Below are 17,247 nucleotides of genomic sequence, written 5' to 3'. Positions count from 1 at the left end.
TATATATATATATATATAACTTTCTATTTAGAATGCAGAACTTAGGTCAGAAGGAAGAATCTACTCTTGTCACTTAAATGATATAAAGAGAATTAATGCAACTGGAGGGGACTTCTTTTTAGTATTTTAAATAAAGAAGTTGCACAAATGTTAAAAAGGAATATACTTGGATATTTAAATGATTGTATCTTGAAATGCAACCATAATCATTGCAGACATTCTGTGGGGAAAATCTTAGAGGCCGCCACAGCGGTGGGGCGGGCCCTGGAGGGGCTTCCACGCTGTGGTGGGTCCCACATTCGGGAGGAATCTTATGGTTCCAGCGGCCTGGAGGCCTTGGCAGCAGCAGCAGGCCCCAGTAACATGAGGAAGTCCTTGGTTCCAAAAAGGTTTATTGTCATGGCAGATGATAGATGGATCTAGGCGTATCCCTGAAAACTCAGGGCAGTCTGAGTTATATAGGGAAGGAGAAAGGGGGAAGATTGGAAGAGGATCTGGGGGAGGCTGTTTAATTTGCTCTGCCCTCTGGCCTTCATTAGTATGTAAATCCCTAGGGCCTGAGGCCTATAGCCTGGCCTATGTGACTGAACAATGTAATTCTATGGAGACCGTGACTGCTTTTCAGGATCCTGGGTTCTTGGGGGCGCCAAACTCCTGCCAGTTCTCATGCAGAATCACACACAGAGTCTGCAGAGTCTCCGGGTTCTAGGCACCTGCTCAACCATGACCAAGGATACCCTTATGCAGTCCCACAACATCCTTCTTGAAATATGATTTAGTGAAATATTATTTTGTTTTAATAAGGTATATTTTATGTCATAAATATAGTATTTGTCTCCCCCTCACTGTATCCCCTACTCCCCTTCACCTTTGAGAAAGTGTCCCCTTCCCATGTATCCCCAACCCCTGGCACATCAAGTCTCTGTGGGACTAGGCACATCCTTTCCCACTGATGCCAGACAAGGCAGTCCTCTGCTACTTATGTATGTTCTTTTGATGACTGTCTCTGATAGCTCCCAGAGGTCAAAGTTAGTTGACACTGTTGGTCTTCCTGTGGAGTTTGTATCTCCTTTAGGCCATTCAATCCTTCCCTCAACTCTTCCATAGGGTACTCTACCTCAGTCCAGTGTTTAGCTATGGGTGTCTGCATCTGTTTCAAGAAATGAATGCATTTTTTTCATTTTAATAGTTTTTTATAACATTTCATACAATACATTTTTATCATATTCAGCCTCTCTCACTTTCTCCAAGGTCTTCAGCTTCCCTACATACCTATCATTGTATAATCTTTAAAAGAAAACAAAACAGCACAATGACAACAACATAAACTATTGAAAAACTTAAATTTGTGTTTTGTGATGCTCATATGCTTTTGGATATTTGTGTGCCATTCACCCGGAGTGGAATGAACCTACCACATAGTGAAGAAAACAAACTTTTCTTCTCCAAGTAGCTACAATGGCTGATAGCTCCTTAGCTAAGTTAAAGAATTCAGAAAATGACTGTGGGGTTGTTAGCTCGTGTGTGGTAATTAGTGTGGATCCTGTTGGGTGGTTGTGGTTCCTGAGGGTCTGGGGAGCAGCAGAAGTTCGAGATTTTTGACTGAGTTCACTCGTGGGGTGCCGACTGAACACTGCGGGACTCACACCCAAGCTCAGGGAGATCTCACTCAGTCTGAAGGGCAGGGATCTTTAGTGGACCCAAAGGCAGGTGTTCTCCATTCTGGGCTCTCAGATGCCACTGGAGGCCATGGAAAAACAGAGACATGAGAGGAACAAAGGGGGAGGGAGGCCCCAGCAGCCTCACGTATAGCACTCGCTTGGATCAAGGCTCAGCTAGCTTGGTTCAATCGGTGGTCCCCATGGCTGGAACACAGAGAAGTCCTTGATGGGAGATGAGGCAGTGGAAGTGGAGGTAGCTTGGCTCATTAAAGCTCTTCTCCATGGTTCCCCATGGCAAGCCTCAAAAGATATGATGAAGTCCATGGTTTTAAAGGATGTATTGTCATGGCGGGTGATAGATGAATCTCGCTGCACCCCTACAAAACTCAGGGCAGACCTGAGTTAAATAGGGAGTGAGGAGGATCTAAGAAGGAATACTTAATTGGCTACACACTCTGGCCTTTAAGTATCTCATTAATATGGAAATTTCTTGAGGCTGAAGACTGTAGTCACACACTATGTGACTAAAAGGCCCAGATCAATGGAGGTCTTGCAGGGGGAGGTGGGCTTCGTGTCAAGAACCTGGAGTCTGGGGGTCATGGCCAAACACCTACCTTCATCCCATTAGGGTCTGGGTTTTGAGGCCTGTAGACATGCCTGCTACCTGTGGAGGGGCACAAACCTCTCTGTGGGAGGGGCCGTATTGCCCTACTTGACTGAAAGGCATGGGTCAATGGAGATCTTTGCTACATGTCACAAGCCTGGAATCTGGGAGCATGGTGAAATGTATTTCATCCCTTGTAGGGTCTCTGGCCATTTCTAGCCAGTGCTCTACCAGAAACCAAGCCATCCTTTCATGGTCACACAAATGACCAATCAATTTCTCTGATAATACAAAAATCTCTGCCCTTCTGGACCCTCTGTTCCCTTCTACAGCTGCACTTTTACTTCCATATCATGCATATTCTATCTTCCTCTCTCTCCAACCCTTAAGATCTCCTTTCTCCTCTCATGGCCCTCTTCCTATTTTATGACTTATGTATACAAATCCACCCAAGTGAAAGGGTAGGATCTGCTTATTATGTGGACATATGCAGAATTTATCTCTTTGAGCCTGGCTTAGTTTTATGTAACATAATCATTGGATGGGACTGGATATTATATTTCTATTCCCTGGTATGCAAGGTTATCAGGCTTCTTCTTTCTGGCTATGTTCTGATTAGAATTTCTCTTGGTTTTTCCTGACACCTTAGCAGACTCAGTTCTAGTTCTATCTACACCTGTAGCTTACTTCTGTGACTATTCTTAAATGACTCTTCATGTTATAGCAAATAATGACAGCTCTGATAGTCTCTTCTAAATGTGTGATTTTTTTTTGAACAACCATTCAATTATCTCATGTGGATTTTCTGTAGACTAGCTCTTTTATCTTCTTTTATTCCCTTATTTCAAAAGAGCACATTCTTTATTAGCACCCTATGAAAGTATTAAAAAAAATAGTAGAATGAAGAGTATGATTTGTATGCTTTGCAATATTGTTATTCAATATAATGGTTGGGGATATGTCTATCTATAGAAATTGTAATAGGATGAAATAGCCTTTAAAAGATTCAGTAATTTCTTAATTTTCTTTTATTAAAATAGTAGCTAAGAAAATCTAACATAATGCAGTTTTGAACTTTAATCATAATTATAATTTTGTAAGTCTTAAGATTGATTAAACTACAAAACTGGATAACATTTGATATATAGATATGGAAGTTTCATTTTATCCTTTATGTATTATGATGGGTCTTTGATAGGATAATCAACTATGATTGAAAATGATTCTGATTAATTTTTTTAATTCCTTTGTTTAAAATATTCTCAATTAATCATACAAGAAAAATATTACATGGTAAGATAAATTGAAACATTTCAATTCAGAGAGGCAGAGTGGTACTGTCTATGCTACAGATAATACTCTTTTGTCCTCTCATACACAAAAGAATTTTCATGTACCAAGTCTGTCTGACATGGAACAAGATAGAAGAACAAAGTTGACCTGGATACAGAAATTCTGCCCTGACACTATACTACCAAATGTGTTTATCCCTATGTCATATAGGTCTTGTTTGCTTTCAATTGTCTGAAAACTCAATGATATTGGAAAAGGCACTATTAAACCATGAGAAAGTAACCAAAAAGTAACTTTGAACAATATACTTGCCTAAGAACAGACCAAATCTATAACAAATACTATCTAATAAACTCCTAAAATATCCACAATTTAATGTGACTTTGTGGTTGGTGTATGTAACAAGTAATCAAGCTTATCTTTTGATTTCAAGTTTTTGTGTTTATCTGTGGCTAGGTTATATTAACAAAACAAAAAATGGAAAACACAGATCCTCAAAAATTAGGCACTAATTAAGAAAACTCAAAAACTATTCCCATACCATTTAACACTTTTATCTAGTCGTTGTCTTTTAAGAAAATATCACTTAGGTATTATAAAGCATTTGAATTTTTTATGATTTTGAATTATAATAAATTCATTTCATATTATTAGTATTTCATCAGCTTATATACTGAAAAAATTCTTCAGTATTTACATCAATATTAAATTCTAGTTTAACAAATAAATCAGGCTACCTTTGAATGGGCATTATAAATTTTTCAGTATTTGGATAAACTGTATCCCTAAATTAATAGGTAGTGAAGCTGCTACATACACCAAAGGATTGTTCCCACCAATTCTTTTTGAAGCTATTGTGCATTCACCAAGACAACAGATACAGAAACTTGCAACTAGGTACCTGGAGTTTTGTTTCTGCTAAAAGAACTTAGAAACTGTTTTGTGTATTTAAAGTATAGAATGAATATGTCACCAAGCCAAATAAAGTGTTCAATAGTTATGCTCTTACTTTTGTATAATGAAAAGTAAATAATTCATACAAGAATAATAAAAGTGACCCATGACTGCCAAATCTGAGAGCAGCATTAACCATGAAACAGTCAGTGAGGTAGATAAGATCATAGTATATAAGAGAACTATGTAAGATACATTGGATAGGGATTATGATAAAAGAAAGCATGACTGAATGAAATATAGGAAATATTAAAATGTCAATTATTGAGATTATGTGATAATATGGTCAAGTGTACCTGCCTTTTCTATATAATGCAATGGCATAGAAATCTTTTCTTTACATAAATTGCAATTCTTTAATGTATGTGTCTGCACTGTGTCATGAGAATTAATAACAGAAACAAGAAAAATTATTATTCTGTGATGATGTTGAAAGGTCATGAATAGCATGTTTAATGAGTTAAACATCTTAAAAATGAAACAAAATGGACTAGAGTGGCATGCTCATGAAAATACATTAACAATGCACTTAAGGACCTAACATTTTTGTGAATTCTGATTGTTATTTAATCTCATTCTTTGAGACATGATTGAATTCTAGGGAGGTAAAGCACCTTGCTCCTGGTGATTTTTGGAGCATACTAGTTCAGTATTATTATGTATTTCCTGATATTTCAGTAGAGCTAGAATACTCATTTTATGTAGAACAAATTTAAGAATAGTACCTAACAATGAAAACAATGAAAAGTGACTCAGCAAATCAGGTACCTGTTCCATTGTTATTCCCGTTGCTGCATTAAATAGCAATTCAATAAAAGCAACTAAAACCAGTTTTTATTTTGGGTAATATAGTCTGAGTGGGGAAGCCATGGTATCAGGAACTTGAGGAAGTTACCCACTTTGGGAACAATGTCTAGAGACAGAGAAGGATAAATTCTAGTGGTCAGGTAGCTTCCTCTTTTACAGTGTAGGACCCAAAGTAGAGAATAATGTTGTCCAAGTTTAGGAGAGACATTTCCATTTTAGTTAAAATAATAAACGAAATTACTCACAGACATATCTAAAGGTTGACCTAATCCAGAAAATCCCTCACAGCTATTAAGAGGATCTTGTCTCATGGCTTATTGAGACTCTCTGCGATGTCAATTGACTGTCTGTACTAAGCATCAATAATATAATCTGTCCCTTTTAATGTTTAACTTAAGTAGAATAGTTTTAATACATTTAATGTATTCACAGCACATTCTCAAATATTTAAAATATAGTCTTTCTGTGTTTTATAAAGTATGTGTCAGAAAACTTTGTAGTTTTCACAAGTTTAATAGTTGTTGAAAAACACTGCTGAAAATTTGATGTCCTGCATTAAATGCACACTTTGAAAAATTAAGTGTAAGTTAAATATCTGATATTCTCAATGGTCTCTAGACAACCCATGTGATTGGCTCATGAGACTAATGGGAATGTGGCCCACAGGTTTAGAACCACTAATTAGAGGGTCTTATAGAAAAGAGGCTATATTACTTTGAGGCATCTATTCATCTCCACTAGATAACCTGGGAATAGGTAACCCAGGAACACTACAATTTTTACTTGATTGACAATGATTTGTGTTAGAGATTTTGCCTTCCCCCTATTATAGATAACTAGGAAATTCTACTTCACTTCTGTGTGTGTGTGAGTGTGTGTGTGTGTGTGTGTGTGTGTGTGTGTGTGTATAGTCTTCAATAGCAGGTATAGACAGTGACATTATTGATCTCAGAATAAGGAAATATGTGTGATAAAACTTATAGAAAATGCCAGTACTAAGTATATAAATCCTAGAACAAAACTGCCACCAGGCTTCAGGAAGCTATAAATAATACATTATGATGCAAGTTGCTTTATCTCCAGAGAACAAAGTGAGTTTATTTAGAAATTTTTGAAACAATTTAAATAATTATATATACATATTTTTATGCATATATGCATTACCACAAATGATCATCTTATAGAATAATAATATTAATATTTTTAAAATTGAATCAATGATATTCTATAATTACAACTGAAATATCATCATATGCTTTATCAAAAGTATTTCTTGAGTCTAATTTTAATAACACTTATAACCAAGAAAAAATTATAAAAGGATTAAGTAAACATTGGAGAGCAAGACTCTATTTCTTATACTGTCAGTTACAATTATTGTTAAAATTATTGTTTAAATGTGTGTAACAGTATTGGTGAGATTGTTTACCATGGCCACGAGAAAGTATTTCTAGATAAAAATATTAGAACATGGATAGATAAATATCAATGTTAGATCGAGGCCATTTCAATTCTACAACAGAAAGTGACCTGTCTATATATGATGTGAGAAAAACTAATCTGCTCTGTGAGAAAGTATTAGGTCCCCATTACATCTAAATTCAAACCTATAAGAAATGAAATTAGCGTGTTTAGTCTTCTCAGCCTTGTCCAGCTCAGTTTTGAATAGTCATGGTGGTGAGACTTTATGGATATAGCTTCTGATATTCTAGGGATACCATCTCATCACTTATTACTTGTTCCTCTGGTTCTTTCCCTCATTTTACCCTTCCTGCTCCAACTATACCTGAGCCTTCTGTATGGGAGTTGTACATGTATCATTTGGTTTTACCTCAATACTGTACATTTTGATTGGTTGTGTTTTATGTATTGTCCCCCTCTGTTGAAAATAGAAGTGTCCTTGAAGAGTGATAACAACAAAAATCATGCTAACTTGATGCGAAAAGTACAAAAGGCTCCCACCGTATGCAAATAATTATAGGCAACTAAGTGAAGCTGAGAGCCTAATAAATAGTCTCCTTCAGAGAAGCACACATCAATTAGTTTCCCAATACCAAGTGACCAGCACTAAAAACATACATAATAGTACCATTAACAAACTGCTTAACATTAACAAAGTGCCTATATTTATGCATTTAGGAATATATATATATATATATATATATATATATTATATATAAATTAATGAAAAGAGGGCCATAACAACAACCAACAACTTGAGAAAACATACGTGATTTTTTTATTACTCTGAGTAAAATGTGATACTATAAAATAGTTAAGTTAAAGTACATTAATTGAAGTTCAGGTGACTGATGTCCTGTGGCAATATTGAAGACACAAGTTGAAGAAAATATTTCCATACCATAATCACCAATGTATTTGCTTATGTGCAGAGAGCTGAAGATAATCATAGCCACTAGTAATAACATAATACAATAAAAGACAGCTGAACAGCATTCCCAAAGACAATTCTTCCGCACTAATTCACAAGATAGCCATGTAGTTTCAGACTGTACTAAATGGCTTTTAGTTACATAGTATTTTGCTATTATATATTTAAAAAATTTATAATATTTGTAATGAAACATGCCCTACTTATGGCATATAAAGGAATATACAGAAAGAAAGGAAATGTCAAGCTCTTTGAGAAAATTAAACCAGGAAAACTTGGCTTATAATGGAGTGTGTGAAGAAGGGTTTTGCTATTCATAACAAAACACTTTCTCAAAATCAATATTTGTTTTAGTAAGCTGAATATTGGAAGCCAATTTGGTAATGTTAGGATGGGCTGGTAGTTACATCATGGCACCAAAAATTTGAGAGAAATAAAATGATTATCCTCACAAATAGAAAGAAGAAGGACCGGGGGTTTAATTAATCACAACTAACCAAATGATTTAATCAGCCTTGCCTATATAACGGAAGATTCCATAGAAATAATAAATTCTGGGATTCAGAAAGCTTCCATTCTTGAAATCATATAGAGGAGCTTGAGGTAGCAGCAGGTAAGAGTCATGGTCCTTCCTTACATGCTGTTATATATTCCTTATTCCTTCCTTCTATAACTGCTAATTCATAGTGGTATATTCCATAGTAAATACAGTGAGTTTTGTATTCCATGCTAGTATATGTTTGAACATACTTAAGATCTCTGATTTATAGGTACATTACAACACAAACAACGTAGGTATGTAATCTGAATCAGAAGGAAGGCCACTTTTATGGGACTTGGCTTGAGACAAGTGTAATCTGACATCCAAAGTGGACAGCATTAGAACCATGAAAAACTAGGACACTGAGATGGTTGCTGCAGAACATTTGAAACTTGCTTTTAGTTGGAAAAGAAATGTTAAAGGGATGTTTTGTGATGAGTGTGAATGCAAGCAAAATATTTTCCCTTCATATTTATAACAGAAGAAAAACATTCCCAATTTGAAATATAAATAAAAGAAGATAAGGACAAGACAGTACTTGGGTATCAAAATAGGCCAAGTTTTGTAATCCGTTGAAAAGCACTGGCTTATGTCATCTTGGCTCAATGCTATAATTGAGCTTTGCTTGGATCATAAGTTCATCATGTTTTCACTTTACCTTCATTGCTACCTGTGTATGTATGTATGTGTAGGGATGTGTGTTCTTCCTTTTTCACTCTCAGAAGTTTTATTTTATTTTTTCATTTTTTTATGAGACAGGGTTTCCCTGTATAGCCCTGGCTGTCCTGAAACTCACTCTGTAGACCAGGCTGGCCTCAAACTCAGAAATTTTTTATAAAGCCACTAGCACTACCATATGGATAAATTTGATAGTATTAAATTACCTTTTTATTAAAAAAAAGTCCTTAATCGCCCCTTCACAATCTACCCTCCCCCACCTCCACATCTTACTTGTTCCCACTTTATCATTGTCTTTCAGTCTTTTTTCCTGGGACTGGGTCTAACACCATGATCCAGATTGGTGTGGAAGTGTCTATGAAGCTGTGGCTACCTTGCATTTGTGATCTTATTCTTCAGCCTTCTAAGGTCAATGGCTCTTCAAGTGATCCATATTGTATTCATACTTCACATAGATTTGATCACAATATCTTTTTAGTCTCAGCTAATATCATTGTCTTTAATGAATATGACCTGACAAACATATTAAGGAAATTAAAAATGATATGTTGTAATTAAACTATTCTCTGTAAATGTATTTTACAGTATTCAGTCTGTAGAATTCTAAATATGAATGAGTCTCTAAAATGATATATGAGATACATAAGAGGAACTTTCTTCACCAGGCTCACAACTCAGAGGGTTTGGAACTGCCTCGGGAAGTTGATTACTCTCATTATTACTTTCTCCACAGCTGAATTTAAACCAACACAGAAGGACAGATGTCTATTCTATCCCTTAACAGCTTCAGCAAAAGATAATATCTAACTTTTCTCAGCAAAAAATTTTGGCATCTTGAGAAATGAATATTTAAAGCCTTGCTTTCACAATTGAGAGGCTTGGAATTATGAAGTATCTTTGCTATTCATCCACTTAACTGAGATATTACAGAAATCAATGTTTCAGACTGTAGAGACATACACAACCTGTTCACGGACTTTGCTTTTTATTATAGCAAACAATATAAAACCTAAATACATTGTGCCATAGGTTTAAATTTTGATCTTGCATTTTTCTAGTATTTTGAAAACAAAACAACCCCTGAAAAGATAACTTCAATCTGAACTGATTAAAGGTTACTTAGAAAAAGACTTACAGTTATTTCCCTGTCTTCTCAGTCAGTTTTTATTTTTCCTATCTCTCTAATATTGTCACATTGAGAAAGGGAAGGGCAAATCTAGGCTAAGGAAAAGACTGAAAGTGAATATGGAAATAAGAATGAGCACAAATTACCTGGTCACTTCAGCACTGAAATAATTCTCAGTTTACAGTTTCCCTCTTTATACTGTATCTAGGAAAAAGACAAAGGTGTTAAAAAGTTACTTTAGAAAAGATATCTCATCTAGCAGAATTCAAGAAAATATTATTTGCTGGCAAAATATTCTGATCCCATCCTTTATATTTTCAGGATTGTTTTAACTTGTATCCTTTACTCTCAAATAGGGGTATCCATATCTTTAGATATTACTCTCCAAAACTCTGATGTTTGATTTATCATTCTTCGAAGTCACTAATTTGCAAGTGATGATTCAGCTGTTCTTTTTTTTCAAAGAAGATGTACACAGTAGAATGAGCACTGTGTACTCAGAATAACACAGAAAGTGGATTGTTTTGTGGGAGTTTGACACTCGTGTGAGTGGGGAAATATCACCTTTTCCATGTTACCAGACTCTGCACTCCAATATATAATATAAAGGAACCATACAGAGGCTTGAGTATAAATTCTGAAAGATGCCCAAGACTTACTTTTGCAATGGAATTAATTCATTCCCAGATAACCCTTGATCACTAGGGTGCACTGTCCAGTGTTGCTTATACATGCCTTAAAAAAAATTAACATCATGTCTAATGCAATACTTCAGCTCTTTTTGGTCGATGTCTTTTAATGATAATAGTTGGATTCTGTGTTTATTTGGGAGTAATATTTTCTAATTGCTATATTTAATAATTAAATGAAGATAGAAATAATGTGTTGCAAGAATTTCTCAGAATCTGACACATTTTTGTTTTGTCAAATTAAGCATCAAAATTTTAAGTTGACTAATTATCATTTTGAAATTGGTGTCAAACCAAATGACCATTGCAATTTAGTAGCTCCAAGGACAGGCTAACCTATTGGAAAGGACTAAGGAATGGGAGACCTTCTAAAAATGTATATTCTGGAAAAGGTTACACTGTGTTTTGATCTATTCAACTCTATTTCAGGATGCAGATCAATATCTCTGGAGGGCTGTAAGGTAAGCTTTTCAGTAAATAATTTCTCCATAATACAGAATTCATTATTATAGTTGTTTCTTCAATTCTGATTTTGTAAGAAGAACTGACATTTCATTCCTTATAGGATAGCATGTTTTTTGTACATCGCTCTGTCGATTTCATGAGCTTGAATTGGTCAGAAAGGAAAGTTTTCTTCAATCAGATAATGGTGAATAATAACTGTAGATTACTATGGATAAGTAGTAAGAGAATAAGAGAGCATTAACAATAAAATAACATCTCTCTGTGTCCATATCTTTGTGAATAATGCATTTTCTTCCCTTACATAAGATGTCATTTAAATTTTAAAATATCTAAATAAAAAGCAAGGGCAATCCCACAGTTAGGAATATTTGCATTAAAATCATTTTGTGATTTTTTTATTTAGGATAAAGTGTCATCTAAATTTATGAACAAATTTCCAGTAAAAAACCATAAGTTTAATTGTAGAAATTATTAGATACTAAAATCTAAATACAAAACTAATTTATGGCAAATCTCTGTGACTTACTATCTATCCATCCATCCATCCATCCATCCATCCATCCATCTGACTTTCCATCCATCTGTTTGTCTGTCTGTCTATAGATGATATGTTCAATACACTTCTCTTGGAACTCCTTTTCTCTGTTGACTTTCTCATTAGCTATGAAGTCCATGATTTCACTGAAAGTAAAAGCAGGTCAGATCAATGATTTCTGGTTCATCTCATATTCAGTGAAATTTTTTTTATCCCCAAGAAATAGAACTAATATTGAGTTCAGTGTCATTTCTTAGTAGATGTTTGATAGTAACAATAACATACTATAACTTTCAATGCATTTATTTAAAGGGATACTGTATATATATATATATATATATATCTAAATCTGTTTTGTAAATGCACAAATTGGTGTCATGTGTCCAAGTTTTACATTTTTCTGCCATTCTGTTTTTTTTTTTACTTTTTGATATCATCTTTCAATGGCCCATGACTATAAACCCACACAGAAATATAGGTCTGAATTGATGATGTCAGCTATTAGGAGAAATATAATCTTGAAGACAGTAGGGTCAGACTTGTATTTTTCAAATTACCTTGGCAAAAAAAAGGGCAAGTTATAAGAATAGTGGGTTAGATTTAGGAAAATATTAAATATGTATTTTATTTCCTAGATCAGATATAATAATCTGCTTGTTTTTGGAGGATGTATAAGATATAGTTATGACATAAACTAATATTGTCAATGGATAACGTTATATGATAGATAATATTTCTTAAATAAGGAATGATTTTTGTTAATATTTTTATAATTAAATTTTACTGTAGAGATAATTCAAGAAGCCATTCACTAGAAAATTTTTATGGGTGAAAAAACTAGTTTGTTTTCAGGGGAAGCTGGCACATCTATTTTTGTTTCTGTTTTTTTTTATTTAAAGGTATTTTATTTTTTTCTTTAAAATCTTCATAAATTTGTACAATACAATTTTATATATCCATCATGTACTACCTCTGTTCAGCTTTTCCTATTGTTCCTTACACTCTTACCCTCCCAATCTCATGTCATTCTATGTTGTTGTTTTTGTTTTTAATTACCTCTGAGAAAATTATATGTGTATAGGTACGAGAACATCTACTGGGACATGGGTAACCATTCGGTGGTTGCATCCCTAAAGTAGTATATTCCTTCCTCCTTCAGCTATCAATAGTTCCTACTTCAAGTATAAGGACTAGAGTTCCTTTTCTCCATCCATTCTGACTTTTTGACTGGTTTGACTTTATACAAATTTTGTGCAGGTTAGCACAGCTACTACAAGTTAATGCATGCTACAACCACATAGGTCCAGGTATCAGAATTTCACAGCTCTCTTGCTCATCAGCGAGCTCTCACATTCTTTATACCTCCCTTCCTCAATGTACCCAGGGCCTTGTAGGGCAGAAGGTGTTGATATAGATGATTCTTCTACACATGAATTCTCATAGGTACATATAATCAAACATGGCCACTTATGAATTGATATGTGAACTAATCACTGTCAAAACCTTTTGACCATGGTCAAAACAGCACAAATCTATAAATGCAAACCTAACATTTCAAAGACTATGTGACAACATATGACATTTATCAAAGCAGCAACAGTATCTTCCATCTGCAAGGTCTGTGATCTCTCCTGTTTTTTTAGTATGTTTGCAATACTAATTATGAAACATCTCCTATGGAGTAGGCCTCTTATCCAATCAGAAATCTGTTTCCTACCCATGCAACAGTTATTCAACTGTTGTTCCAGTTATCACTTCTTACTAGGTAAGTTGGTATTGATATGTGTAGAGTCAAGTGATAATGAGACTATTGATGTCTTTTCTCCCACAGTTCACTGCATAACATATTCTGGAAGTATATAAACTAACCAACAAGGAGAGCATTTCATTGTTAATTTGAAGTTGATTTCATTCTGTCTTATATCCATACTGCTTGGTTTCTTAACAACAGGGTCATACTATCTAGTCTGGACACTCCATCAACAAAAACTCACAGGTGGCATCCTATTTCTGGAAATTATGTTTAAGAGTTTCACTTAATAACTCACGTCTTCTTCAAATACCACTGTTATGTTTACATGTGGTTTGATATTTAATTTGTTGTTTTAGTTATGGTTTTATTGTTTTGAAAAGATGTTAACCAAGGCAACTCTTGTAAAGGCAAACATTTAATTAGGGGTGGCTTAGAGTTTCAGAGGTTTAGTCCATTATCATCATGGCATGAAGTATGGCAGCATGCAGGCAGGCATGGTGCTGGAGAAGGAGTCAAGAATCTACACCTTGATTCAGAGGAAGCCAGGAGAAGACTATTTTCCACAGAGGGTAGGATGCAAGCCTCAGAAGTGATTAAGCTCACCTAAACAGTGGTGTTCCTCCTCCAATAAGGCCATACATCTTGATAGTGGCATTCTTTACTGCCAAGCATTCAATCACATGAATCTTTGGGGACCAAAACTATCCAAATCACCACAATTACTTATAAAATGTTAGACTGCAACAAGCCTTCTTATTTTAGGTGACTAAATACATCGTTTCTTCTGCCCAACTATTATTTCTACTTAAAATTTTAATCCCCAAAATCCTACCTTCTCCTTTTATGTCATCTGTGTTTTACTCTCCTCTCTAATTATTCACTCTACTATAGGATGGGAGATTATAGATTCCTACATAACATTTTCAAGTATACTTCTTTTTAGTTAAGCAGCTGAAAATAAACCACATTTTCAGAAAAAAAAGAGTAAGAAATGGAGATTTAAGTGTTAGAAGTGTACAAATAGTTAAAAAAAACTTAAAGCTTAGGTAAATATTATAATAAAATGAAGAGAACATAAAAATATTCTTAACAAAGAGAAATTTGTAAGACACAATTGTTGGGGTATACAGAGAATACTAGAAACAAAAGGATAAAATACTGAGAAGGTTGACAATATAATTTTATAGGATCAAATTTTATGTGTTTTTTGCGGCATAGTCACAACAAGACCAAAAGACTTCAATAAATAACTTTTGTAGTTAATGAGATAAGTAGTCAGGTCTATACCCTTGTAAAAAGGCTTCATAGATGAAGTGTGCTCTTTCAAGTCCATCCCATCCTCTGAAGACATAGCATCTGTCCCTTCAGGGGATACAACAGCAGGAACCACTTGGAATGGAAGTAGACACCACTCAACTGTACTTTGATCTTCACTTCAGAAAATAGCTTGATTGCAAATGGAGACAGATTAATCAAATTCTATTTTGATATAGTCATTTCCTAAAATGTGTTGGAATAATTCCAGGAATAAAAATAAGATGGAAAATAGTTTCTTTAGATTTGACATCTTGCTTATACTGCTTTCTGCATATATGATTCAAACTTCCAATTGGATAGTTAGTAGCATAAGGCAAAAATAAAACATATTACACCAAACGGACAAGTTTACATCTTTCTCTACTCAAGAACATCAGAAAATCTTGGAGATATTTATTTAAGTAGGATAGTGGTCAGGGTAACTAACTCAGTTGCGATCAAGTTGTCTCCTGACCTCAGTAACAATATGAATAGAAGCTATGGATTTATTTAAACATGGTTCCTAATCCACACAAAGCTTTTGTGAAAGTCAATTACAAATGATTATTTCCGGGAAGCATGGCATTTGAGATTACAAGGCTGGATATAAATATGGATCTTAATTTAGTGAAAGAATATTAAACATTGCTATGCTTATTAGGCACAGGTAAGACTCTATCTGCAAATCTGTATTTATTTGAGAATGTATGGATGTTAAGATATCTGAAAAGTAAAAGGTACCCTGTTATTAAAATAATAAATTGGTCTTTAATTCCTAAAGGAATAGAAAAAAATTAGATAGACAGGATTTGCCAGGGAATATATTCACATTTTTCAAAGTATCTGATTTGACTAGTAAGAATTATTTTTCCTTGTGGGGTAACACAAATAAACAGAGAACACATCAATTTTTATTTTATTTTTTATCTTTTTTATTGGATGTTTTATTTACATTTCATATGTTATCCCCTTACCCCATCCCCCACCCACCCAGGAACCCCCCATCCACTCATCCTTCCTCCTGCTTCTTTGCGGATCTACCCCTACCTATCCCCCCCACTCAACCTCCTCACCCTCAAATTCCCACTCCTTGGAGCATCCAGCTTTATGAAACCAAGGATCTCTTCTCCCACTTATGCCCAGCAGGGCCCTCCATCCTTGCATATACAGCTGAAGACATGGATCCCTCCCTAAGTGTTTCCAGGTTGGTGGTTTAGACCCTGGGAGCTCTGGTTGGTTGGTATTGTTGCTCTCCTCATGGGGCCACAAACCCTTTCAGCTCCAACAGTCTTCATTCTAACTCTTCCATTGGGAACTCCATGATCAGTTCAATTGCTAGCTGTGATCATCTGGCTCTGAGTATGTCAGACTCTTGCAGACTTCTGAAGAGACATCTATATCAGGCTTTTATCAGCATGAACTTCCTGACTTCCACATCAGCTTCTACCTTTGGTGACTGCACATGGGATGGATACTCAGGTGGAATGGTATTCAGACGGCCCCTCCTTCAGTTTTTGTCCCTCACTTTGTCTCCATATTTGCTCCCTTGAATATTTTTTTTCTCCTTTTAAGAAGGACTGAATCACCCCCGCTTGGTCTTCCTTCTTCATGAGCTTCATGTGGCCTGTGAGTTGATTCTTGGGTATTTCAAGGTTCTGGACTAATATCCAATAATCAGTGAGTGAATATCATGTGTGTTCTTTTGTGATTGGCTTACCTCACTCAGGATGATATTTTCTAGTTCCATCCATTTAAATAGGAATTTCTTGAATTCATTGTTTTTAATAGCAGAGTAATACTCCATTGTGTAGATGTACCACATTGTTTGTATCCATTCCTCAGTTGAAGGACATCTGGGTTCTTTCCAGCTTCTGGTTATTATAAATAAGGCTGCTATGAACATAGTTTAGCATATGTCCTTGTTATATGTTAGAGCATCTTCTGGGTATATACCTAGGAGTGGTATATCTGGATCCTCAGTAATGCTATGTCCAATTTTCTGAGGAGCTGCCAGACTGATTTCCAAAGGGGTTGCACCATCTTGTAGTCCCACCAACAATGGAGGAGTGTTCGTCTTTCTCCACACCCTTGCAGCATCTACTATCACCTGAGTTTTTAATCTTAGCCATTCTGACTGGTGTGAGATGGAATCTCAGGATTGTTTTAATTTGCATTTCCCTGATGACTAAGGATGCTGAACATTTCTTTAGGTGCTTCTCGGCCATTCAAGTTTCATCAGTTGAAAATTCTTTGTTAAGCTCTGTACCCCATTTTTAATAGGGCTATTTGGTTGTCTGGAGTCTAATTTCTTAGGTTCTTTGCATATATTGGATTTTAGCCCTCTATCAGATGTAGGATTGGTAAAGATCTTTTCCCAATTTGTTGGTTTTCATTTTGTCCTATTGACAGTGTCCTTTTTTTTTCTTTTTTTTTATTTAATTTTTTTTGAACAT

This window comes from Grammomys surdaster, unplaced genomic scaffold, assembly GCF_004785775.1.
Source record: "Grammomys surdaster isolate TR1022 unplaced genomic scaffold, NIH_TR_1.0 63, whole genome shotgun sequence".
Taxonomy (NCBI): domain Eukaryota; kingdom Metazoa; phylum Chordata; class Mammalia; order Rodentia; family Muridae; genus Grammomys; species Grammomys surdaster.
This window is presented reverse-complemented; position numbering follows the sequence as displayed.